The sequence below is a fragment of the Dama dama genome, chromosome X (genome assembly GCF_033118175.1).
Source record: "Dama dama isolate Ldn47 chromosome X, ASM3311817v1, whole genome shotgun sequence".
Classification (NCBI taxonomy): Eukaryota; Metazoa; Chordata; class Mammalia; order Artiodactyla; family Cervidae; genus Dama; species Dama dama.
Genome location: NC_083714.1, coordinates 111,422,155 through 111,449,879, shown reverse-complemented (window position 1 = coordinate 111,449,879; position 27,725 = coordinate 111,422,155).

Sequence of the window (27,725 nt, the reverse complement as noted above, 5' to 3'; positions counted from 1 at the left end):
TTCTCCCCAAACTGACTTATAAATTCACTGCAATCCATATCAAAGTTCCAGCTTGCTGTTTTTTCCCCTAAAATTGACAAGCTGATTCTGAGATTTATTTCAAAATGCAAGGGACTCAGAATCACTAATACAGTCTTGAGAAAGAAGAACAAAGTTAGAGAACTTGTACTTGGTGATTTCAAAACTTAGTGCAAAGCTAGAGTAGTCTGCCAATGCAGAAGACTTGCAGGAGACATGGGTTCAATCCCTGGGTCGGGAGTATCCCCTGGAGGAGGAAATGGCAACCCACTCCAGTATTCTTGCTGGGAGAAACCCATGGACAGAGGAGTCTGGCAAGCTATAATCCATGGGGGCACAAAGAGTTGGACATGACTTAGTGACTGAGGGCACAGAGTAGTCAAGACAGTGTGGTACCACCATAAGGACAGGCATTTAGATCAAAGAAATGATAGAAGGGCAACTGGATACTCAAATGCCAAAGAACACATTTAGACCCTTACCTCACACCATACACACATATCAACTCAAAGTCGATTTAGACCTAAATAGAAGAGCTAAAACTACAAAACTCTTCAAAGAAAACATAGGAATAAATCTTTATGATCTTGGATCAGACTTCCTTAAAGTAAAGCCATTTATGCTTCAAAAGATGTTATTAAGAAAATGAAAATACAGGTGGTAGACTGGGAGAATATTTTCAAATCCTATATCCTAATGAAGGAATTTTATCCAGAATATATAAAGTGCTCTTGTGGCTCAACAGTAAAAATAATAACCTGATTTTAAAATGAGCAATGGATAGGAATAGATACGGCTCCAAAGAAGTTATACAAGCAGCCGGTGAACACATAAAAAACTGCTCGATCCGATTAGTCATCAGGGAAACAACCCAAATGTCCATCAACTGGTGAATGGATAAACAAAATATAGCCTATCCATACAGTAGAATAGCATGGGGCAATAACAAGGAATGAAGTATAATACATGCTCCCTCATGACTGAACTTGAAAAAACATTATGCTAAATGAATGAAACCAGAAGTAAAAGACCATGTATTGTATGATTCCATTTAGATGAAGTGTCCAGACAGAAAGCAGATTAGTGGCTGCCGGGGATGGGCAGTGGGGTGGACTGGAGAATGTGCCTGCTAATTCATATAATTGGGCTAATGAAATGTTCTGGAATTAAATAGTGGTGGCTGCACAACTCTGTGAATTTACTAAAAACTACTGAGTTGCACATTAAAAATCAGTGAATTTTATGTTATTTAAATTATACTCCAATAAAGGCATTAGAAAATAAAAATAACTCTCTGGCAACAATTCCCTTATTACTAGTGCCATTTGTGTGCCAGTTGAACTCAGTTTTTTCATATTAGACCAAACTTGAAAAATTCTTTACTTGTGCAATGTTAGTCTGTTATTTATGTGAGCAAGCTAATTAGGTGTCAGATTTGTCTTTCTTCCTTTGTTGGTTATTTTTTTCCACTAAAAGCGCAAGAGGAATCTTTCCATGGTCAACTAGATTGCATTTGTTGTACAGTGGTTAAACCCTTAAGCTCCAGGTTTTGGAGATTCTGCCTCCATCACTTAGCTGTGTTAATCTGGACCTCAATCACTTAAACTCTCAAAGTCTCCCTCAGCTTTAAAGTGGAGAGAACAACAGACATGTCTTCATGTTTATTGAGAAGGATTAAATAGGCTTTTTATGGTGTCTGGTGCATTTCAAGTGTTCAATCAGAATAAATGCAATCTACTCTATGGGCTGAATGGTATACACCCTGGTATAAACCAATAATCCACTTACTAATTACAAGACTTGCTCAAGTTTTTCTAAGACTGAGCTGGAACTAAGATCTTCTGGCTCTTTGTTCTGTTTCCTTTCAGATTCCAGCATGCAGAGTGGATGCCCTGTTTCTTCCTCCCCACCCCACCTTCTTGCCCCCCCATCCACTGCCCTGTCCCAGCCTTAACCTGGTCTTGATTTTGAGTTTTCTAGATGGTTTGGATGTATAAAAGTCTCAGAACCAGCTGTTGTAGGCTGGATACCCCCTGAGAGTCACTGTTCTGCATGTGGGAATGGTTCCAAACCTTCAGAGCCTGTGAAAGTGAAAGTCACTCATGTGTCTGACTCTTTGTGACCCCCTTGGACTGTAATCCATGGAATTCTCTAGGCCAGAATACCAGAGTGGATAGCCTTTCCCTTCTCCAGGGGATCTTCCCAACCCAGGGATCGAACCGAGGTCTCCCACATTGCAGGTGGATTCTTTACCAGATGATCCACAAGGGAAGCCATTTGGGTGAAGCTAAAGTGGCTTTGAGAATGGCCTTAGACCTGCGATGTATATGCAACAGGAAGAACTTTTGCTTTTTTTTTTTTTTTTTTGGCAGTGTCTTTCAAATTTTGCTTTGTAGCTAGCCATGATGAGATTTTTCAGAGCTTCAAAACCAGACAGAAACTGCACCTAAAGAAGAATTTATAGCCAGGATATAAAATGAAGTGGATATCAAAGGGGGGCCAAGTGTCCTCTAAAAATAACAAAATCAGAGGATGGGGAGTAATAGTCTTAGGAGCAATACCTCTGAGAGAGATTCATAACAGAATCCAGCTCATAGTTAAATTATCAGTTCATGGAGTAAGAGATCTTGTTCCAGCTACTTGGACTCTTAGCACTTTATAAATTAATATGGACCAGACTCCAAGTCAAATGCACACATCGACATTGTGAAGGAGAATTTCTGCTACTTGCACCATGTTGGAAAAGAGTTGTTTCAAAGGTCCCAGAAATCAAAACCAGGTCTCCTGCATTATGGGTGGATTCTTTACTGTCTGAGCCACCAGGAAAGCCCAGTATCCCCCCACCCTGCCAAAAAAAGTTAGCTTGCCTACTGTATTCTTGCCATGTATTCATTCTCTTTCTTATACATCTCCTCATCTCTCCACCTTCTTCTGCTCTGCTGACTTCTACCTGGCTCTTCTACCTACTCTTTACCACAGCAAGGTAAAGAGTGAGAGGAGACATTGAGTGAATGTGGTGTAGACTGCAGACTGATTTTTCTTAGTCCAAATCTTTCTTTGCTCATTTTAAGAAACAAAAACAACAAACATTCCCTACCACACTTTTGGTTCTTCTTTGAAATATCTCCTGATATTAGTAGAAGAGCATTTGTCTTTTTTCGACTTCAGGTGCAGAGAATTGAATTGATCACACTTCCCAGTTCAGGGCATACCTTTTGGTTATTCCCTGTTTACTCCCCAAACTCTTCTCCCATCCTTCACTCTTACTATTACCAGATATCCATCCATCTCTGCCTGCTGGGTGAAGCCAACCACTGTAGACTCCACTACCCGAGCTCCCTGGCTGCTTTCTTTCTGTTGAGCTTTGACCAATGAGAGGCACTGGCAGGAGGATGGAGGTGAGGTGGGAGGGGTTGGGGTATTTGTGCAGTGTCTGGCAATGGTTGCCTCCCTCCTCAGTACAGCACCTTTCAGACAGTTCCTTGGTTCCAGCCCTGCTGTATGCATCCTTAGTCACTCAGTCACATCTAACTCTTCACGGCCCCATGGACTGTAGCCCACCAGGCTCCTCTGTCCATGGAATTTTCCAGGCAAGTATACCAGAGCGAGTTGTCATTTCCTTCTCCAGGAGATCTTCCCAACCCAGGAATTGAACCCGCATCTCTCCAACTCCCCTAGGGTTACCTTAAAATGATGTCCTCCCCCTGCCCTTTTAGCCCTAGAGATGCTAATGGCAGGAGGAGAAGGAGATGACAGAGGATGAGATGGTTGGATGTAATCACCAACTCGATGGACATGAGTTTGAGTAAGCTTCAGGAGTTGGTGATGGACAGGGAAGCCTGGTGTGCTGCAGTCCATGGGGATGCAAAGAGTCGGACACGACTGAGCGACTGAACTGAACTGAACTGAACTGAACTGAATTCTGATGGCTTCCTGCTATTACTTTCTGGGGTAGGTAGAATAATGGTGCCCTGAATATTTCCACATCCTAATCCCTGGAACCCGTAAGTGTGTTATCTTACTTGGTAAGCAGAATTTTACAGATGCGATGAATGTTGTGAACCTTGAGATGGGAGATCATTGTACTTTATTTGGGTGAACCCAATCTAATGAACCTGGTCCTTAAAAGCAGCTGTGGTCAGAAAGAGATGTGACAATAGAAGTCAGGTCTAAGAGATCAGATGTTGCTAGTTTTGAAGATGGAGAAGGGGGGCCATGAGCCAGGGAATGTGGACAACCTCTAGAAGTTGGAAAGGTCAAGGAAACAAGTTCTCCCTTGATGCCTCCGTCTGGAATGCTGCCTTGCTGCCACATTGATGGACACATTGATTTTAGCCAGATTGATGCAGGGAACCTACAGAAATGTAAGATGATAAATTGATGTTGTTTTAAGCCACTAAATTTATGGCAATTTGTTATAGCAGCAATGGAAAACCAGCACATCTTCCCTATCCTCTTTTTTTTAAAGCTTTCACTCTCTCTACACTGATGTAGGTAGTCCATTCACTAGCACCTCTTCCTTTAAACTATTTGGAGTGGAATCTGTTTACTCTTCTTACAAATGTGCCCTCTCATTTTGTTCTTCCTTCCTTTCTTCTGCCATTTATTATCTATGCCCACACTCAATCTTCTCTCCCATTAAACGGGCTTCCCTGATAGCTCAGTTGGTAAAGACTCTGCCTGCAATGCAGGAGAACTGGGTTCGATCCCTGTGTTGGGAAGATCCCCTGGAGAAGGGAAAAGCTACCCACTCTAGTATTCTGGCCTGGAGAATTCCATGGACTGTATGTATAGTCCATGGGGTCAGAAAGAGTCCGACATGACTGAGCAACTTTCACTTTCATACATGTAACTTGCCTAGTAGATACAAGTGAATGTATACATTTTAAATTTATATAAGCTATCTTCTATAATACATTGAATTTTTTCTTAGTTTTTAAGTTTCATCCAATGCTATATTTTTGAGAATGATCCAAGTGGCTGTCTGCACTGTAGTTCCTTGCTTTTGATGGTTGCATCCTTGAAACATGTGGTCCAGTCATCAAAGGAATCAAATGAAACCAGGAGGGGTCTGAAAGGTCCTGAGAAGAGAGCAACCTTAGCCCTACCTTAGACCTTGGGGTGAGGGCAGAGAGCAGGGAGACTGGAAATGGAAGGAGAGGAAAAGTGAGGTGATAGGACTGGAGTGATATCCTTTGAAATCTTTCACTATAAATTTATAAAATGAGCATGAGAGAGAGGTTCCATCAGTAACAAGTAGCTTACCAGCATTTACATTTTGTCCAGTCTCCCTAACTTTCTGTACCTTTTATTGGCTTACCTCAGACATTTCTCTCTGATTTCAGGAAGTAAAGCAAAGGAAAGTACAGTGTATCTTGCCAGGTTCTTAAATTGTGGTGCTGACCAAGACCTTATTTACTCTCCTGATACCTAAATATTCATCTCCCTTGTGTAAATTTACTGCCTCCTGAATTTGGAACCATATGTAGATCTAATTCATGTAAATAACTACTTTTTTTGACCCATGTTAGTATTTCTTTTCAAGTAATTATATATTTTCTTCTTAGTGGAAATAGCTTTTTTTTGGCTTTTATTTCTGATTATAAAAGCAATTCATGATTATCATACAAAAGTATTATTGCAGTAAAGTATTATAATAATACAAAAAAGAATAAAGATATAAGCATTAGTTATTATCTTATCTGATTTTAACATTTTTGGAATATGTTATTTTAGCCTTTCTTTCTCATTAATAATATTCATTCAATAAATATTTATCATGCAATCTATGGTGCTAGGTGCTGGGAGACAATGATGAGCAAAAATAACAAAATTGCTGCCCTCTGGACCTTGTAATCTAGTGAGGAAGAATTATATTTAATTATATGATTATTTAATGTCTGCAACAGTTAGGATGCTTTTGCTGATGCGTCAACCAGCTATTGCCACAGTAAAGCTCCATAATATATCACCCCAAACTCAATGGCATACAACAATAAGCACTTATACTTATGATCACAATTCTGCAGGTCACTTGGGGCAAATGTGCTTTAGAGAGTGGGTCCATGAACTGGCAGAAGTTGCTCTGTTTTAGGGTGTCAGTTGATTCTGGTACCAGGCTTAAAGGCAAAGCAGCTAATTGCAGGGAGGCAGAGGGATGCTTTTCCCATAGTAGATCACTGGAGAGAACAAGAGCCAACCAAACCATGAAAGCGTGTGGCAAACCTTTGCTTTCATTATGTCTGCTAACATTCCATCAACCAAAACAAATAACGTGAACAAGCCCAAAATTAATGGGTAGGAAATATCACACCTCTGACCATGAGAGCACGGTAAGGGTGTGGATGTCTATTATAGATGAATGAAGAATTGATATCAGTAATTCAACCTACCATGTAACACACAGCCAAAAGTGTTACTGATATTTTCTTCTCATGGTCACAAAATGGCTGAAACATTCATAAGCATTGTATTCTCTTATGAGGTTATCCAAAGACAGGAAGAGAGGAGTCCTATCTTGTTCTTTGCCAGTAATCCCACTCCCCATCTTCATGTTCTTTGACTTCTCATTAGCGAGGGTTGCTTCACATGTCCACTCCTAATTCAGTCACTGGTAGGGAGAATACACTGACATGATTGATCTGCACTAAAAAACATTTACACCCTGGGGCTAGGGAATGGTTCCTGAAACACAAGTGCCTAATATCTGAACAAAATGGGAGTTATATAGACATGAATAATAAGGTGAGATGGCATTTAGCAAGACAACTAATAGTCTTACTAGTCTGCTTCATTGTGTTGGTGTGATTGTCATAAGGGTTCTAAATTGTAAGCAATTACAAGAGAACTTTAGTTTGGAGAGGGAAGTCAGGGAAATGAGTATTAAGCTGAAATTTGAAGGATGGGTAGGAGTTACCTGCACACAGAACATTTTGGGTAGAGGGACATGCATAAAAGTTTTGTAGCGGAGTGAGCTTGGGGCATGGGAGTCTTAAGTAATGTGAAAGTGTGGTGGTAAACATGATGGGAATCAAGGCTGTGGAGGATAAAAATCACACCACTGAGGGCCTTGCAGATCAAGTTAAGGCTTTTATTCTTCATCCTAAGAGCAATGGAAAGTCACTAAAGAGCTTTAAGCAAGGTAATGATATGATCAGAATTGATTTTAAAGGAAGGTCGCACTAGCTACAGTGTGGAGACAAATTGAGGAGATTCTGGAATGACTGGAAGGGAGGTCAGTTGGGAATTTATTACACAGTTCAGCTGAGAGTAGATAATAGTTTAGTTAGAACAGTAAAATTAGAGACAAAAAGATTTTAGAAATGCTATATTTTAGAAATATTTAAGAGGTAAAAATAGAACCTAATGATGAATTATGTTTACAGGCAGTGACTGATATAGATATCAAGGAGTAGCCTTAGATTTCAGGATTATGAGGCTGGATCAATGTTGGAACCAATCATTGAGACAGAGAATACAGGAAAAGGTCCAGGTTTGAGCAGGAAAAGCACAAGTACAGATGTTCAGCTTAAGCTGCCTTTGAGATACATAAAAATAATCATTAGATTTATAGGTATTAGATATTATGGGTTATCTGCACATAAATAGTAATTGATGCCAAAGATATTAATAAAAGAGTATATAAAGTGAGAGGAGTAAGGGGTCTAGGAATAAGCCTTGAGGAATACCAGTGTTTAGAGAGCTAGTAGGGGAGGATGAGCTTATGAAATGGCAAAGGAAGCTGAGAAAGAACAGAGATGTAAAAAAGAAACCCACAAAACAAAGACAAAACCAAAAGCCCAAATATAGAAAGAAGACTTAAAGACCAAGTTCGTGCCCACCAAGGAATGCTCCTCTCTTGGGCTTCCCAGGTGGTGCAGTGGTAAAAGTATCCACCTGCTGATGCAAGAGATGTAGGTTCGATCCCTGGGTTGGAAGATCCTCTGGAGTAGGACATGACATCCCACTCCAGTATTCTTTCTTGGAGAATCCCATGGACAGAGAAGCCTGGCAGGCTACATACCATCTATGGAGTCACAAAGAGTCAGACATGACTGAGTCCAACAACAAGGACTGAAGTTAAATTGGATTTGGTAACATTAAGGTCATAGCTCAGAAGTAAGTTAGCAAGTACTGTTTTGGTGAAGTGATGAATGTAGATTGCAGTGTGTTGAGGGGTAGGAGTTGAGAAAATGGACATGTTGGCTTTGAAGTGGACAGAATTTGTAGTGGGAAATGTAGCTAAAGGAGGCTGGGATGATGAAGAGAACTTAAGTTGATGAGAAGTATCCAGTTGAGAGGAAGAGTTGATTATATGAGAGGCATGGCATAAGAAAGACCAAGACTCTTCAGAAAACAGGAAGTAATGGGATCCATGTATGTATTTATGTAGTTAAAACTTACATGTTTATATATATATATTTCTGTATATAAATTATTAAAACATGATATATTTGATTGCAAGGAATACAATGCCCCACCAACAAAGTATTAAACAAGAAAGACATTTGACTATCCTACCTAATTCAAAAATTGGAAGTTGGCATTTCCAACTTCGTGACATTGTACAGGAGGCAGTGATCAAGACCATCCCCAAGAAAAAGAAATACAAAAAGGTAAACTGGTTGTCTGAGAAGGCCTTACAAATAGCTATGAAAAGAAGAGATGCAAAAGGCAAAGCAGAAAAGGAAAGATATACCCATTTGAACGCAGAGTTCCAAAAAATAGCAAGGAGAGACAAGAAAGCCTTCCTCAATGATCAGTGCAAAGAAATAGAGGAAAACAATAAAATGGGAAAGACTAGAGATCTCTTCAAGAAAATTAGAGATACCAAGGGAACTTTTCATGCAAAGATGGGCACAATAAAGGCAGAAATGGTATGGACCTATGAAGAGGTGGCAAGAATACACAGAACTCTACAAAAAAGATCTTCACGACCCAGATAATCATGATGGTGTGACCACTCACCTAGAGCCAGACATCCTGGAATGCGAAGTCAAGTGGGCCTTAGGAAGCATCACTATGAACAAAGCTAGTGGAGGTGATGGAATTCCAGTTGAGCTATTTCAAATCCTAAAATATGATGCTGCACTCAATCCTAAAAGAAAGTGCTGCACTCAATATGCCAGCAAATTTGGAAAACTCAGCAGTGACCACAGGACTGGAAAAGGTCAGTTTTCATTCCAATCCCAAAGAACAGCAATGCCAAAGAATGCACTCATCTCACATGCTAGCAAAGTAATGCTCAAAATTCTCCAAGTCAAGCTTCAACAGTACATGAACCATGAACTTCCAGATGCTCAAGCTGGATTTAGAAAAGGCAGAGGAACCAGAGATCAAATTGCCAACATCTGTTGGATCATCAAAAAAGTAAGAGAGTTCCAGAAAAATGTCTACTTCTGCTTTATTAACTATGCCAAAGCTTTTGACTGTGTGGATCACAACAAACTGTGGAAAATTCTGGAAGAGATGGGAATACCAGACCCCCTGACCTACCTCCTGAGAAATCTGTATGCAGGTCAAGAAGCAACAGTTAGAACTGGACTTGGAACAACAGACTGGTTCCAAATCGAGAAAGGAGTACGTCAAGGCTGTATATTGTCACCCTGCTTATTTAACTTATTTGCAGATTACATCATGAGAAATGCTGGAATGGATGAAGCACAAGCTGGAATCAAGATTGCAGGGAGAAATATCAATAACCTCAGATATGCAGATGACACCACCCTTATGGCAAAAAGCAAAGAATAACTAAAGAGCCTCTTGATGAAAGTGAAAGAGGAGAGTGAAAAAGTTGGGTTAAAATTCAACATTCAGAAAACTAAGACCGTGGCATCTGGTCCCATCACTTCATGGCAAATAGATGGGGAAACAATGGAAACAGTGAGATACTTTATTTTTGGGGGCTCCAAAATCACTGCAGATGGTGACTGAAGCCATGAAATTAAGACGCTTGCTCCTTGGAAGCGACTGAACTGAACTGAAACACCTGAGCTGAGTTCTTTCCATCTTTTCCATCTTGCCTCTTCAGTGTGTCAGTGACATCTCTCCTCCTGGTCTCCAGATGGCTGCCACAGCTCTACATATTTCATCCTCATAAGCAGCATTCCAAGCAGAAAAGCAAGTAGGGGTGGTATGAGTAACCAAAGTGCTTTCTGTATTTGCCATTCACTTTATTAGGGAGAAATCTTAACCTGAAGCTATCAACAAACTTCCTCTATGTCTCATTGTCCAAACTGGGTCACATGACTACCCTTAGCCAATTACTAGCAAAGGGGAATGACATTTCGGTGGCTGGTGTAGACCCATCATTTTTCATCCCTGGGACTGGGCACAGTGCCACCCAAACACATTAGGGCAAGAAAGAATGTGGAATAAGTTCGAACTGACAGCTCCAAGAGTTAAGGTTACCATTAAGAATGTTTGCTCAGTAGCTACATTGATTGGTTGGTGTGTGTGTGTGTCTATGTATGTGCAATTATAAAATTAGTTCATATTATTAAAAGTTTATATATTGAAAGATACAATAGAATAAAAATAATGTAAAATCCCATTAATTGCAAAATAAGCAACTTTCATTAACATTCTGATTTAGAGCCTTTCAGATTTTTCCTATGCTAAAAACAGCCTTTTTCTTTTTTTACTGTCTCAGAATTGAGAGAGAATCATGCTGTGTGTATGTATGACATAATTTGCTTTTTGCACATGGAGCAGAGTTTTTAAATGATATGCTAAAACTGTAAACTAGATCTTGGCAAATTGTGTTTCTGTTATGTTTACTGTTCCATATATTATTCTAGCAGTATTTAAACATACTCATTTGTTTATATTCTTAACAATAGTTGGTATATGAATCTTAGGAATATTTGGTAATTGTATGAGATAAAAGTAATAAATCAGTGTGAAAGTGAAAGTGTTAGTCCCTCAGTCATGTTCGAATTTTTGTGACCCCATGGACTATATAGCTCACCATGCTCCTCTCTTCATGGAATTCTCAAGGCGAGAATACTGGAGCAGGTAGCCATTCCATTCTCCAAGAGATCTTCCTGACTCAGGGGAGGGATCGAACCCAGGTCTCCGGTATTGCAGGCAGATTTTTTACACTCTGAACCACCAGGGAAGCCCCATAAATCAGTATAATTTATATGTTTTGTTTTAGGTGTAAAAACTTTCCATCAATATTTTTGCCATTTGAACTGTTTTTCCTTTTGTTTATTTTTTTATTGATTTGTGTGAATCCCTTTATATGTTGACACTGATATAATACTTTGACATATATATTTCAGATATTTTTGTTTTCAGTTTGTGGTTTCTGTTTTCATTTTGTCAGTGATTTTTTTGTATTATGCAAAATATTTAATTTTATTAATCACATCTTTCTCTTATGGCTTTTGAGATAGTATGACATAGTATTTAATATCTGGGTCTCTGGAGACCCCAGGCATGAACTTGAATCCTGGCTCTTTCCATGTGATTGCAAAGACCATTGAGAAAATGACTCAACTTTTCAAACACTTTTTTTCTCCACTGGTAAAATGGAGATAATAATGCCTCCTTCAGAAGACTGCTATGCAATGTGTAGGCAAATCATGTATGAAAAGAGTTTAGTACAATGACTGGCACATTAATGCTCCCTAAAATTCAGTTACTGTTATAAGAACAAATATTAATATGATTACAAAGGATCTTTCCAGTTAAATTTTATTAAAATATACACATATATTTTCTTGTCCTTAAATGTAAAAATGAAAATATAATCTTTATGTAAAACATAATGATTTTTCCAGTAGTCATGTATGGATGTGACAGTTGGACCATAAAGAAGGCTGAATGCTGAATAATTGATGCTTTTGAACTGTGGTGTTGGAGAAGACTCTTGAGAGTCCCTTGGACAGCAGGGAGATCAAACCAGTCAATCCTAAAGGAAATCAGTCCTGAATATTCATTGGAAAGACTGATGCTGAGGCTGAAGTTCCAATACTTTGGCCACCTAATGCAAAGAACTAACTCATTGGAAAAGATTCTGATGCTGGGAAAGATTGAAGGTGTGAGGAGAAGAGGATGACAGAAGATGAGATGGACATGAGTTTGAGCAAGCTCCAGGAGCTGGTAATGGACAGGGAAGCCTGGCAATCTGCTGTCCATGGGGTCACAAAGTTTCAGACACAACTGAGCGACTGAACTGAACTGAACACTGAAACAGTTTCACATAGATTATACTTTGAAGTTGAGTAATATAAATTCAAAGGCTATTACTGGGGATTTTGAAGTATCACAGAGATATTGATACAATTACTGGACATTTATTTGCTTGAAGTATAGGCTCTGTTTAATGGTTAAAAGTAATTTTGTGATGTTATTTTTCCTTTATTCAACCATTCCAGCTTTCTCTATTTTCAGTAAATCCAATGAATTATTGACTGTGGAAGAAATCAAATAGATATTTGTCATATTCTTGTTCTTTCCGAGACTGTTAATTAAAAGAGATTTTTAAAGATTTCATGAAAACATTAAAGAAAGAAACCATAACTTCCTCTTTAGTGTTTTCTTCTCATTTCATTTAATATGCAGAAGGGGTGGCCATATTCTTAAGGTAGTTGACCACAAACTGTGTTACTGATGCTGACATGGATTTCCCCAGTATTTCATGGGTGATGAAGAGTTTTATGTATATGTATGTATGTATGTATGTATGTATATATTCATTCTAAAGTGCTGGCATGATGTAATGGGTAACTGGAATTATTGCTTTGAGAATGCTAACTGTATAATGACTTCTTTCATTGGATGAGATTGTGCTTCATGACTACACACACAGGGTAGGAGGGTTACAGAATGCCGTGTTACTTAGACAGTAAGTGTGGTGTGGAGTTTAGAACAGGATTCCAGACTACCTGGGTTTGCATTCCAGCTGTGTGGCTTAGGAGCTGTGAGGTCTTAGGCAAGCTACCTAACTTCTGTGTACCTTGGTTTCTTTGTTTGTACAATTGAGATAAGAGTAGTATCTACCCCATAAGAGTATGTGAAAATTCAGTGACTTAATAACTTAAAGGCACTTAGAATAGCACCGAACATAGTAAGAAGAGAAAGAAAGATAGCGCTAAGTCACGTCCGACTCTTGCGATCCCATGAACCTGCCAGGCTCCTCTGTCCATGGGATTCTCCAGGCAAGTATACTTGAGTGGGTTGCCATTTCCTTCTCCAGGGGTACTTCCCGGCTCAGGAATAGTACAATTGGGATAACAGTAGTAAAGGGTATGTGAAGATTCAGTGACTTAATAACTTTAAGGCACTTAGAATAGTACCTGACATAGTAAGCAGTCAGTAAATGCTATTATCGAGATTCTGTCTTCCTCTATATAGGGCTTCCCTGGTGGCTCAGTGGTAAAGAATCTGCCTGCAATGCAGGAGACTCCGGTTCGATCCCTGGGTTGGGAAGATCCGCTGGAGGAGGGCACAGCAACCCACTCCAGTATTCTTGCCTGGAGAATTCCATGAACATAGAAGCCTAGGGGGCTATGGTCCTTGGAGGTCACAGAGTCGGATATGACTGAAGGATGCACTTCTTCCTCTATACAACTTCTGTCTTGCCTTGTGATATTTACATTTGAACCATAGTGTTGTATACAACTATAGAAATATCTGGAATTTGTTGACTCTCTTTAGGGAGAGGAAACCCCAGGGTCTCTTAAGGGTTCATGCTCCAGTCTGAGTAGAGAAGGATGAAGATGGAAGGTAAAGAAGGTAGAGTGCATTTAACAGTGCATCAAGATATCAGTGCCAGCACCTCTCTGTCTAACCCAGAAAGGCACTCTTTTATGTCATGTATGAAATAAAATCTATTCCAGGCATTCATAAGATAGTGTCAGAATCCATTTATGATTTCTACTGGCTATTGTGTTATTCGGGTATCTGTTGGCATATTGCTTTGTGTAACTGGATGATGAAACACTCATTCGATATGCAGACCTGCAGTACAGTGTATTTAGGAATTAGCCTAAAGTTTCATCAGTGTTTGTTATGAAAAGGCCAAAGAACAGAGAGATTGCCCTGCTGTGTTGAAATAGAAACCTCTTAAGTGATGGCTGAATGAGGTATAAGCTCAGATAGCAATCCAAGTACTGTTTATCCTGTCTTACTTCCCCTTTCTATAAGAATTTCTTCCATTTCCTTTGTGCTAGCTGTGGTAAAGAGGTGTAGAAAACTATTAATGAGTGTGGAGTTACACTTAAAATTTTTTTTAACTATTTGACCACAGAGCACATGGGATCAAACCTGCATACCCAGGATAGGAAACACAAGAGTCTTAACCACTGGACCATCAGGGAAGTCCCTGGAGTTTCACTTTCTGGCCTCAATTATAGTCTCTCAGAATTAAACAGCAGCCCTTTAAATAGAGAAATATCTATACAACCAGCTCCCAGAACATCAAGCACTGACATCATACCTGTACTGAAGATGATTTTTTGCATCACAGTGAGGTTGAGATCTAAAAGTTAATAGAGAATGTTTGCTATAACCTCAATACTGAAGTAAGAGGAAAAAATTCAACAGAAGTCCTCCTTTTTTAAGGAAAAATGCCAATTTCTTGGTGACTTGAACAATAATCCTTAGAATTAATAATGTACAATGTTTTTTGTTCAACTTAGAACTCAGGTAAAATTCCTTTTTAAGACTCTAGTTAGCTAGTACATTTAAAACCAGATTTAAAATAATAATACCTTAGAGTTGTGTAGGTCAACCTGGTGTCTTTTAGCATATACCACTTGAGGGAATGTAACCTTACTGGTAAAGGTGGCACTGAATGTCTTAGATATGTAATTATAGGCTGAGTGGTACTAAAGTACTCCTTAATTCAAAGTCACTGCCAACTCTGACCTTTTCTACTCAGGTGTGAAGGGAAAGATGGGGGCTTCTTTCTCTGTTTTGGCTATTCCTTCACATGGCCTCTTCCTGAGTGGAGAATGAATCCTACCCCAAGATGATTGTGAGGATAAAATGAACTAATCCAGGCGTGAGCCTGTTGTTTGCTGCCACAAATATGTTAATTGCTCTTATTCACGTTCATCTTTTCTTCGTGGTAAAATATGCATAACATAAAATTACCATTTTAACCATTTCTGTGTGTACAGTCTTTTGGTATTCACTACATTCGAATTGTTGTGCATCACAACTACTCATCTCAAGAGCTTTTTCATCATCCTAAACAGAATTTCTGTACCCATCAAACAATAATTCTCCATTCTCCCATCTCCCCTGATGACCACTATTTTACTTTCTGTTTCTATGAATTTGCGTATTCTAGAACCTCATATAAATACAGGTAATGTAATGTAATGTGTGTCCTTTTGTGTCTTGCTTCTTTAATTAACTTATGGTTTCCCTTGTGGCTCAGCTGGTAAAGAATCTGCCAGCAATGCGGGAGACCTGGGTTCAATCCCTGAGTTGGGACGATCCCCTGAAGAAGAGAAAGGCTACCCACTCCAGTATTCTGGCCTGGAGAATTCCATGTACTGTATAGTCCATGGGGGTCGCAAAGAGTCGGACATGACTGAGTGACTTTCACTTCACTTCACTTCTTTAACTTAGCAGAATGTTGTCAAGGTTCATCCATGTTGCAAAATGTATCAGAACTTCCTCCCTCTTTAAAGCTGAATAATATTCCATTGTATGTACCTACTGCATTTTGTTTATCCATTCCTCTGTTGATGGACATTTTGCTTACATTCATAAAAAGTTGCATACAAGTGACTGGAAAGCTTATACTGGGCCCTCTGGCATATAGTCCTTTATCTAGGTAGATTGTATTTGCTTATAATTCTTCCTTCCCTCCTCCACCCTTGTCACGGTCCACTATGAGTAGAATATAGTTCATCATCCTATTCATGTTAATCTTTGCCATGTGACTTGCTTTGGCCAAAGAAATGTGGGCAGAAGTTTCAGTGTGCTGGTTCTGAGCCAAGGCCTGAAAAGGTATTGCATGTTTCTGTTGGTCCCTCTTAGGCTTCTGTTATTTCCACCAGAAAAATATGGCCTGTGTAAACGCTGGTCCAATAAGGAGAAGATGCATGAAACAACTGGATCCAGCTCACAGCCTGGAGCCAAGGCCAACTAATTTCAGCAAAGTTCAGCACAACCACAGACAACTGATAGACCTGTGAGTAAGAAAGATATGATTAATGTTTTTAAACCACTGAGTTTGGAGTGATTGCTTATATAGCTTTATTTCAGCAGTAGGTGACTAGTACAGGCTTTGGTGAGAAAAGGAGACAGCTTCTCTCCCTTAGTTCTAGGGCTCACTGTAGGTTGTGGATAGGGAGAATTCTCTCAAGGAAAATTCAACTGATGTTGACATAGTCAATATGTTGATAAAAAGAGCCACTGCTTATAACTAAAGAGTTCAGGGATAAGATTTGGGTTTTATCATAAGCAAAAACTTCCTTTGGATTTTTACCTAGAAATTTTGATTGGCTCCCTTTAAGTAAAGTAAAAGGCTATATTTAAGTATGAATGTTAAAAAAAAACAGTCACAATAATATTGTCTAAAAGGGAATTGAAAATATGCATTATTTCCCATGGAAATTAGGAAGCCTGTCCCTCAAAGTTTAAAGGTTCTACTGACAATTTAATTGGTAACTTCAGATTGGCTGACATTGTCTACAGAGATTGTCTGCTTCTGTGTTAAGGGTGAAGTAAGTCCAACATTAGTATCCATTTTTCTTGAGATAAGGGAGAGAAAAGAAAGTGACATCACCTTTTGATGACATCATGCAAAATCCAATCTTCAATTTGAATTGGTTCTTGAAAAAGCCTGCCTTAACTTAGAAGAGTCTCAGGAAAAACTATGAGTAACAGTATATAAAAAGCAGATTGAGAAATTCAGGATGAGATTACCATGTTGCTAAATGTGCAAGTGTGGTATGTTTGGAGCACTCTGCTGTTTAAGACACACACACATGCAAGCAGCACTGAGTTGCAATGTGTATTCTGCCTTTAGTATTTGGCAGCTTCTGACAGTTGATACATCAGTTTTTCTGGAACTTCCAAGAGCTTAGTTTGGGGTCAGTAATAATCATTTAGTGCATTAATCTTACATTCTCAAAAAATGCCATTTTATTTCCTTAGGACAATAATGTCAAATCAAATTTACTCATGGACCAATTTCCTCTCAAGAAAATCCTGGTGGGGTGAACTAATATTTCACACAAAAAATATGCCAACTGAAGTAAAGCTGTTTACAGTGAGGTTGTGTCTTTGAATGATGACCTTCTGCAGGCTGAAGCTGGCCCACAGGCTCAATGTTTGACATTTATACTCAAGGATATTTCAAGCTTACTTGCTCTAATGATCAAGATAACACTGTTTCATAGGCTTTTAGGCTTGGAAGGGATTTTGAGAGCCCATTCATTGATGTGGGACTGAATCCTTTTTCTTCAGTGGAACCTTTTGTACATATGTGATACAGATGACAATACGTATTTTGTTTGATGGCTTTGTTGGAAAAACAGCAAGAGGAAATAAGTTTAAAGTGGAGGATAAGACATTTAAGTTGGATATAAAGAAGCTACTGATAGAATAAGCAAAACACATGAGAAATAACTATCAGGATTGGCTGGTGTATCACTCTGCCCTTCTGTGGTTGCATATTTGTGGCTGCAGTTTCTTAATGTATATTGCACAATCATGAGTTTTGCATTTTCTTTTTCTCCTTATATTAAGTTAATCTATGGTGTTGTAGACTGAAGAGGGCATAATTATGAGTAGGTGCCTAACCTGAGTGAATATAACCTGGTACAGTGGCTAGGTTTGGCCCTTACCTTTATCAGACATGGTTCTGATATATGGGAGTTGCTTAATGTAAACAAATCACAAGAGACAGATGTATAAATGGAATGTCAATGTATTATTCATATATTCCAGGGGGAAATAGTCTCTTCTGGTGAGCAGGATGATCCTAACCTCCACCTAAGCTACCAACCTCCTAGAATCTGAACCAGCTGTTGTGGCAAGTGTTGTTTATCATCTTGGCATCCACCCCCTCCTTTTTGATTCCTAACTAAATATTTTATCAGATGTCATTCACTCCCAGACATGGCCCATGTGCCTTAGGGAAAGCTGGTTGACCCCTGCCCTTGGAGATCTGATTGGTCCAATCTAGTCATTTCTGCCCTGGTTTACAAATAGTCTGACCCAAATCAATTCATTCCAGTGAGAAACAAAATGAACTCTTCTGAGTGTTTGCAAATGCAACTTTCTTGTTATGAAGCACAGTTACCAGAAGTCAGCCTCTCACTGGATATGAATGAGTAGCCATTGAACCCTAGTTCCTATAGGGGGCATCCTATGGACATGAGAGCAATAAGTCTTGGGGTGAAGCAGATAGTATAGGTGTCAGAATGGAAAGATGTGGGTAACATGTGTCTTTGATGACTTCCTTGATCAGCTTACCCTGAAGCCTCTTCTACAGCTAGAATTTAGTTTTGGTAGCCAGTATACTTTATTATGGGCTTCCTCAATGGCTCAGTAGTAAAGAATCCACCTGTAATGCAGGAGATGCAGGGGATGCTACTTCAATTCCTGGGTCAGGAAGATTCCCCTAGAGGAGGGCATGGCAACCCACTCCAGTATTCTTGCCTGGAGAATCCCTATGGACAGAGGAACCTGGCGAGCTATAGTCATGGGATCGCAAAGAGTCAGACAAGACTGAGCGACTGATCACGTATCCACACATGCCATACTTTATTATTGGTAAAGATAGTTTGAGTTGAATTTTCAATTTTATGCAGCATAAAGAAGTTTAACAGTTACTGAGTTTGTTACCAGGAGTGGGATACATCAAGTAACAAACCTTAAGATGTGGAATTGGCTGAGTGGAGGCAGTATGTCAGAGAGACTCTTAGCTTTTTCTATTATTGTCATGGCAGAGTGAAACACTTGTCATTCTCTGTAGAGGGCTTAGCAAAGTGCCTGACTTATGCTTTGTGTACCAAAATAAATTGATAAGATAATGTTATTTTCTCCTCCAACAGATTACTGCAGTATTCAACACAGATGAATAATTGAGATGTGAATTGGAAAATGTGAAATGGTCATGTGAAATATCTGAAGAAGCATCATGTATTGATAACTCTGGTAAGCTGGATTATTGCTTCCAACTCTGTTCCCACTCTGTAGTAGATTGATACTTTCATTCACTTTGCCTTGTGACTTATGGTGCTCCCTACTTGAATATGCAGAGTGTAATTCTCCACCTCATTGCTTTTTGGACTTGGCCATGTGATTTGCTTTGACCAAAGGATTGTCAGCAGATGTGGTATTATACTGGGCCAAATAGTGTCTCTCCTAAATTCATATCCACCTGGAACCTGTGACTGTGATGTTATTGGAAGTCGGATCTTTGGAGATGATTAGTTAAGGTCTTATTGGATTAGGGTGGACCCTATATCCAAAGATTGGTGCCTTTATAAGAGAAGGGAGAGGAGGGTGTGGTTATAGAAATGCACATGAGGAAGAAGGTCATGTGATGATGGAGGCAGAGATTAGAATGATGCAGCTACAAGCCAAGGAACAATCAAGATTGCCGGAAACCACCAGAAGCTAGGAAGAGGCAAGGAAAAATTCTTCCTAGGAGCCTTCAGAGGGAGTACAGCCTTGATAGCACCTTTAGTTTGGACTTCTAGCTTCCAGAACTTTGAGAGAATAAATTTCTGTTGTTTTAGGCCACCTAGTTGATGGCATTTGTTATGACAGCCTTAGCAAACTAATACAGACATGTATAGAAACTTTAAATGTGCTTGTATGTTTGGCTTGATCTCATGTCTGCCATCTGCCATGAGAAAAGCATGCTTTGAATAGGTGCTGGTTCTAGAATGAGGAGACTTGTGAAGTATACTCGAACCCAACCCACAGTTTGGAGCAAATCCCAAGTAATATCAGCAGAGCATAGCTAACTCACAGACTGAGCAAGAAACAAAGACATGTGGTTTTTTTTTTTTTAATTATATTTGGGAGTTGTTTATTACACAGAATTATTATAGCAATTGCTGACTAATAACATGATAGATTGGGAACGAGGGATGGAGGAGAGGAATCTTAGAACCTGAAACAGTTCCAGATTACCCCTATCTTAATCAATCTTTAGGAACAGATGCAGCCTAAATGTATTGGGGCAGTGGTGGGAGGAAATAAGGTCCTATTTTATATATCATTTTATCTCTTCATGAGAAGGAGGAAAATGACTACTTTCGAGTCACCCATCAAGTTTTCTAGGTATCCATTTACATGACAAGGGCTTCCCAGGTGGCTCTAATGGTAAAGAATCTGCCTACCAATGCAGGAGATGCTGGTTCGGTTCCTGGGTTGGGAAGATCCCCTGGAGTAGGATGGGGCAACTCATTGCAGTATTCTTGCCTGGGAAATCCCGTGGCAGAGGGCCTAAGTCCATGGAGCCACTAAGAGTTGGACATGACTGAATGACTGAGCACACACATTTAGAGGAACAGGCAATGAAAATGGAATAAGTGAAAGGGGAGCAGAAAGGAAAAACTGGGATGGGCCCTGAGCTGTTCCTATTCTTGCTAAAGGAACCAAAAGCCCCAACAAGAAGGGGTTGTCTTTAGAAATGACATATAGCTAGGTCAGACTTCGAAAAATTAAAAATGGAAAAAGGTTTTCAGTGCTTCTAGCTTATTAAGGCATAAAAATGAGAACCAATTTGCAAAGATGTGGGCAGTAGCAGAATGAATAGTGGAGGCTGATTAGGTATGTTTGCCCAGGGCAACTCATTAAAAAGCACCTGACTACAGTGCTGAAACCCCTGTAATTTCCACTGCCTTCCACCATTCCCACTTTATCAGCTACAGAGCAAAAGTTAGTTTATTCTTCAAAAAGGTCCATTTCTGCAATGTATTTATCCCCAAAGTTCTTTTCTTTCCCATAGAAACACACTGGAATCATTCAGTTGCTTTTGAATGGGTGTACATGGCAATATTCCTCCTTAACATTGAGGCAGAAGATTAAAGATTGATAACTGAGCTCTGATACTTCTCTGCCTTGTCTTTCTTCTAGTCAACAACATACCCTTATAGATGAGGTAAGACACCATGTGCTCATTCTCTGTGTGCATGTAAAATGTGGATTCAGCAGGTTCATCTCTTCTCTCTGTTTTGACAACGGGGAAGGGAAGGCTGCTTTGATTTTCAAAAATCCTGACTATAAAGAATGCCTATTCAAATATTCACTCAAGATTAAAACAGTGATCGCTTTTGAGTTGTTTTTAGACTCTTCCACTTCCAAAGCCCCCTTTCCTTCTTTGAGTGTGTTAGATGCTGATTGAGTTCAAATTTCCACATTATATCTATGTATCTCAAGTGTTTTTGACAAACAAATGCTGTACTGTTTTTCAGGTAAATATTTTATGTTTTAGTTTTTTTTTTCCTCATCATGAAAGTAATGCATGCTTATTATATATACAGAAAAAGGGCAAATAAGGAAAATATTAAAAACCTGTATGCATTCCATTCAGAAATACTGCTAGCGTCTATATCTATATATTTTTATAAATATGGGTAAATGTAAATCTTATCTAAGTATACACATTTTCCTTAAAAATTAATCATTATATTGGTTGTACAGTTTTGAACTTTACTTTTTAAAACAGATGAACTAGATGGTGCTCAATTCAGTGTATTTGTTGTGCTCGCAGTGAGATGTATTATTTTTTCTGGTGGTGCTTTGTTTAGGGAGCTTTCGTAGCCAGGTCTTTTTTATTCTGGCTTCATAGTGTGTGAAGAAACACTCTCCTGTGTGCGTGAAGGAGAATCTTTGTTTGCTACTCTTTCCAACGAGAATGGCGAATCTAATTCTGCAGTTTTAGATTTAATTCCAAGACATATTTGGCCGGAAATGTAAATGCTAGATCGTCAGACTTCCAACCATGCCATTCGGGCAGAAGGAGATGCTAATTGAGAGCTTCTTGTGAATGTGGGGAGCCATCAGTCCTCAAGTGACCAGCAGTTCATGAAACAGTTGCCGAGGAGAGAATGGGTCTGGTGGTGGGGGAGATGAATGGAGTGGACTGGCCAAACGCGAGGGCTAAGCTCTAGAATAAGAAATGCTGTACTCGCATGCGCAGAGGCAAGAGAAACGTCTTTACAAATGCGAGGAATGGCAAGCAGCTTAGCTTGGCAAGCACAGAGGAGCCACGCAGGGGAGAACAGACCGGAGGCTGATTTGTTTGAAGGGCCTGGACACAGGGCAGACAAGCCTGAATTTGACAACACAAATGGGAAGGGTCCCAAGTAGGTTTCCCAGCAGGGGAGTGACATCAAGACAAGCACATTCAAAGCAGATTATTTTACTGCCTGTGTATATCTGCAGCTCCCGTTATCTGGTATGATCATTCTAAGAGCCTGCGTGCTAGGCTTCTGCCCCGTCGGAGTCTGGCCTTCGAAGTTGTGTGCAGCTTGTGCAGCTAGTATCACATCCTGTCCCACTGGGCAAGTCTGAGGTGGGCCAATTTCAGCCCCTTGAAATAATTAGTTCCCACTGCTCTCTGTGTACAGAACCAAAGGGAGCAATTTATTGGCATTGTGGGTGAGGCCCAGAGACTGCAAACAGCAAGTATTAAACTAACCGGATTGTAGGAAAGAACAACAGAGATTATTTTCCAACTATAAACCCAACTTGAGAGAGAGTACCGGTCTTCCTTACCTCTACTCTCCCAAATTAGCACACACATTTTTACCACATGAAACACCTGCTCCTGTCCTTGTACATTGCTGGTGGCAATGTAGAATATTAATAGTACCTATGAAGGAGAATTTGGTCATTTCTAACAAAATTACACCTGCATTTATCTTTTTAATTACTAATTCCACTTCTGTGAATCTATTCCAAAGACAAAACGGCAAAAACTATAGGGAGATCTATATATAAAGTTATCCATTATGACACATTGCAGCAAAAGATCGGAAATAAGTCCAATTCCATCAATGGGAGGTTGAAAAATTGTCATACATTTACACAAAGGAGTACTATGTAGCAACAAAAAGGAATGTTAGGAATGGTTCCTAGCATATTATATTATGTGAAGGAAACAAGGTGAAGAAATGTGTGTGTGTTATTTAAGAAGGAGGATTATGAATTTATATATTCATATATGTGTATTTAGGCTTCCCAGGTGGCGCTACTGGTAAAGAACCCTCCTGCCAATGCTGGAGACGTAAGAGACACGGGTTTGATCCCTGGGTTGGGAAGATCCCCTGGAGGAGGGCATGGCAACCCACTCCAGTACTCTTGCCTGGAGAATCTCATGGACAGAAGAACCTGGAAGGCTATAGTCCATAGGATCACAGACAGTTGGACATGACTGAAGTGACTTAACACACACAGTTTTCTTCACATAAGTGTATTCATATATAATATGTTTATTTACTTATATTAAAAAGGAACGGTGAGCCTAAACATAAAAATTTTAAGCAAGAGGTTACCAATGGGGAAGGAAGGCAGGAAACAAGAAAACAAGATGAAAGGAAGTGAGGCAGGAAACAAGAAAACAAGATGAAAGGAAGTGAATAGAAGTGAGATTTCTCTGAATATAGATTGTTTTGTAGATTTGATTTTGGAAACATGATTATTCTATGTAAGTATAATATAAAATGAAATTTAGAAAGCAATTCTTAAAAGTAAAAAAAAAAGCAATGTGAAACAGCTGAAACAAACCATGTAACAAAGTCTTGGCATAACCACACAGAGAGGAACTCTTCCATATGATTTCAATTAAATACAGTAATTTGATTTCACATTCCTAGGAGTATATGCTAAGGACAGAATTGTAAAAATATCTTGGTAATGTTGGTGTTGTAATTTTGACATTGCTGTGTGTTAGTGTGGGATAAAGCAGATGAGTATTTATGTTGGTGGTATTTAGAATAGGGATTTGGAGCATAAAAAAGAGATACAGATATAATAATATAGATGAGATTAAGTAAAAACCTTGTATTTCTGAATTTGAAATGAAAATATCAGTGAAAACTTGTGTTGTTTTTCATCTTAAAAAAATCTATCTAGCAAACTTTGAACACTGAAAAGATCTAAAAACAAAGACCAGTGGCAGTGAGTATCCCTGGTGTCCAAGTTGTGATCTTTAAGTACTATTTTCCATTAAAAGGAACTGGGGCTCCTTAGTTGATACCACAGCAGAAAATGTACAAGATAAGCCTGGAACATCTTATTATACTAAGAATCAGGGAAGCTTTCAAAGACTGCTATGGGCTTCTCAAAAGGACACAAGGAACTACTTAAAGAAGGACAATTTGATCATCAATAAAAATAACAGTCAAAGTGGACTGAAACAATTATATATGTTTAATCCATGCGCTCTTTCTGATTTAAAAAAAAGTAAAGTTCATTTGCCAGCTTTGGATCTCTTTTGGAAGTATTAGAGAAAAACAGGTATTTTGAAAACTAGAATATATTGGTGGGAAATCCTGTTTTTTTTTTCTTGCCTTTTCTACATAAAAGGCACAACATGATAACCAAATAATTGATAAGGGGAAGTTCTTCCTTAGAGAAGCATATTAGCTAGTAATTGAAGAAGAAATGATAGAACTATAATACTATCACTTTGCACCCACTAATGAAATACTGAATCCTGAAAATGGTCATTAGTGACTACTATTAATAACAACACACACAAATATTAGCCTTTTTTGACCTTCTGACACATGGCCACAACACCACCTATTAAGAAGGATTGCCAAAAAATTGAAACTGAGTATGATCAAAACTTCAATTACCAATTTACAGAAAATACAGGGAACAAAGGAAAAATTGCACAAAATACAAGGGACAAACAATGTCATGAGCTATAATTAGTGAAGTCTAGACTGTGGAAAATACTAGGGACTCACAAACTAATTTATTCCACAGAAATTGCAAGAAAAAAAGAGACAGGGGAAAGAAGAGACTTAAAATAAGAAACTCAATATGTCTTATTTGGATTCAGAGTCAGTCAGCACAATGCAAAAATACAAATATGAGACAATCAGGGAAATTTGAATATTGACTATTTGATAATATTGAGAACTTATTGTTAATTTTTGCACATGATATTGGTTTTTCATTCATTTTTTTTGAGGTAAACACTGAGATATTTGCAAATGGCATGATAAAAAATCTTTTATTTGCATCAAAATAATGGAGTAGCATGGGTTGAAGAGGACAGTGAGTGAGGCAGTGGATGAAATAAGATTGGCTATAGACGAATAGATAAGAAAGCTGGGCTGCATGAGTCAAATGCATTCTTTTTAATAACTGAGTAATATTCCATTGTGTATATGTACCACAGCTTTGAATCAGTTCTAATGAGGTGGATGAAACTGGAGCCTATTATACAGAGCAGTCAGTCAGAAAGAAAAACACCAATACAGTATATTAACGCATATATATGGAATTTAGAAAGATGGTAATGATGACTGTATATGCGAGACAGCAAAAGAGACATGGATTTAAAGAACAGACTTTTGTACTCTGTGGGAGAAGGCGAGGGTGGGATGATTTCCGAGAATAGCACTGAAACATGTATATTATCATATGTGAAATAGATCACCAGTCCAGGTTTGATGCATGAGACAGGGTGCTCAGGGCTGGTGTACTGGGATGACCCTGAGGGATGGGATGGGAAGGGAGGTGGGAGGGAGGGTCAGGATGCAGAACACATGTACACCCATGGCTGATTCATGTGAATGTATGGCAAAAACCACCACAATATTGTAAAGTAAGTAGCCTCCAATTAAAATAAATTAAAAAAAATAAGATTGGCCATGACTGATGGTTAGATAATATGGGGTCTTCATTAGTTTCGTGGAGAAGCATGATGGTATTGTGACTTTGTGGCAAAATACAATGATCATTTAGACAGGCACACTGAAATATTTGGGGATGAAATAATATAATGTCTCCAATTTACCTTAAAATGCTTCAGCCAAACAGTAGGTATTATTGTTGAGACAATGATTTTATGGTTATGTGGGAAATTCTTGGGTCAGGAAGATTCCCTGGAGAAGGAAATGGCAACCCACTCCAGTATTCTTGCCTGGAGAATCCCGTGGACAGTGGAGCCTGGCAGGCTACAATCCATAGGGTCGCAGAGGGTTGGACATGACTGAAGTGACTTAGCACACATGGGAGAATTTTTCTTATTTATTACAGCTGCTCACTGAAATATTTAGAGTTGAATGCCATTGATGTCTGCATTTACCTTAAGGTACTTTAGGAAAAATGAAAGATAGCAAAATGTCTGTATCAATTATACCAAGATAACTTATATGTCATTCCATCTCTGTGTTTGTGAAGGTTGATATTGACTTTTCTAAAAAGTAGAGGGCAAAAGATAAGAAGATTGGCCATGGGTTATTAATTTAAGTTAAGTGATGTCTGACTGTTTGTGACCCCATGGACTGTATCCTGCTAGGCTCCGTTGTCCATGAAATTCTCCAGGCAAGAATACTGGAGTGGGTAACCGTTCCCTTCTCCAGGGGATCTTCCCAACCCAGGGACTGAACTCAGGTCTCCTGCATTGCAGGCAGTTTCTTTACCAGCTAAGCCACCAGGGAAGCCATATGATGACTACATGCATCACTAACTCATGATAAATAGGCTTAATTATCTCAAACAAATGTGAAGAGTAGAACACACAGAGAAAAAGCAATGTCCTAATTTCTTTGAAGTTCATAATCTGCTTAAAGTTCATGAGTAATCTTTAAGGATGGTAGTAAGACTTTATTAGATTTTCAAAGTGCAGTTTATTTCATTTTTGACTCTTATAATTATCAAGTAGAACTGAGAACTTCCATAAAAAATCTGAATTTACCCCAATATTTAGAGATGAATTATACAAGCTGGAACAGTGGGTTTATTAGAAAAGGTGACATTTCCAATTGTAATATGTACACACGAGTCATCTCTCCTATCAGAGTGCACTGTTGACAGTAGCTCAGGCTTTAGCTAAGTTGTATTTGCTGCAGACTGTGTGCTTTATTTCTTTGTAAGTCTTGCTGGATGTTAGTGCAAACACTGCTCATTTGTCATCTTTTACTAAGCAAAACTTTTCTGTGCAAATGGCACACAAGTCTACTCTTTTATCCCTGACCTTCCTAGGACCTTTGTTTCCATCAGCAATCTCTTCCTTGACTGCCCCACTGTCATCTCAAACAGAATCCGCCAATCCCCTGGTTTCTTCTGAAGTGCTTCTTTTGACAAAGCCTAGTACTCCATGACCCCCGGTCCCAGGAAATACTCTTTGTGTTTGTCTTTCTTTGCCTATGACTGCAGGTCACCTGGGGAACTGTTTACAGTTTCAGATATCACCAGCCACTACTGAAAAGGAAGAAAAGTAAAACTCTCTCTCCTTTGAACTCTGTGGAGATAAAGATATTTTAAACTCGGGAAGACAGGAAGGGAGGGCCTAGCTGAAACCTTTACCTTCATTGTCACAAGGTCTTTACTCTTTTATTTCTTATTTCAGGATAGCTGCTGAACTAATTTCAGTAGTATATATTCAGAGCATGATTTCATGGTAAATAGTACTGTCTGACTTTGTTGTAGAATTTTATTAAATGGATGAGAAAAAAAATCACCAAAGCATACTTGGGAGTTATTTTTAAACTCAATGTGATCATTTATGCAATTAAGAGATAAATCTGTTC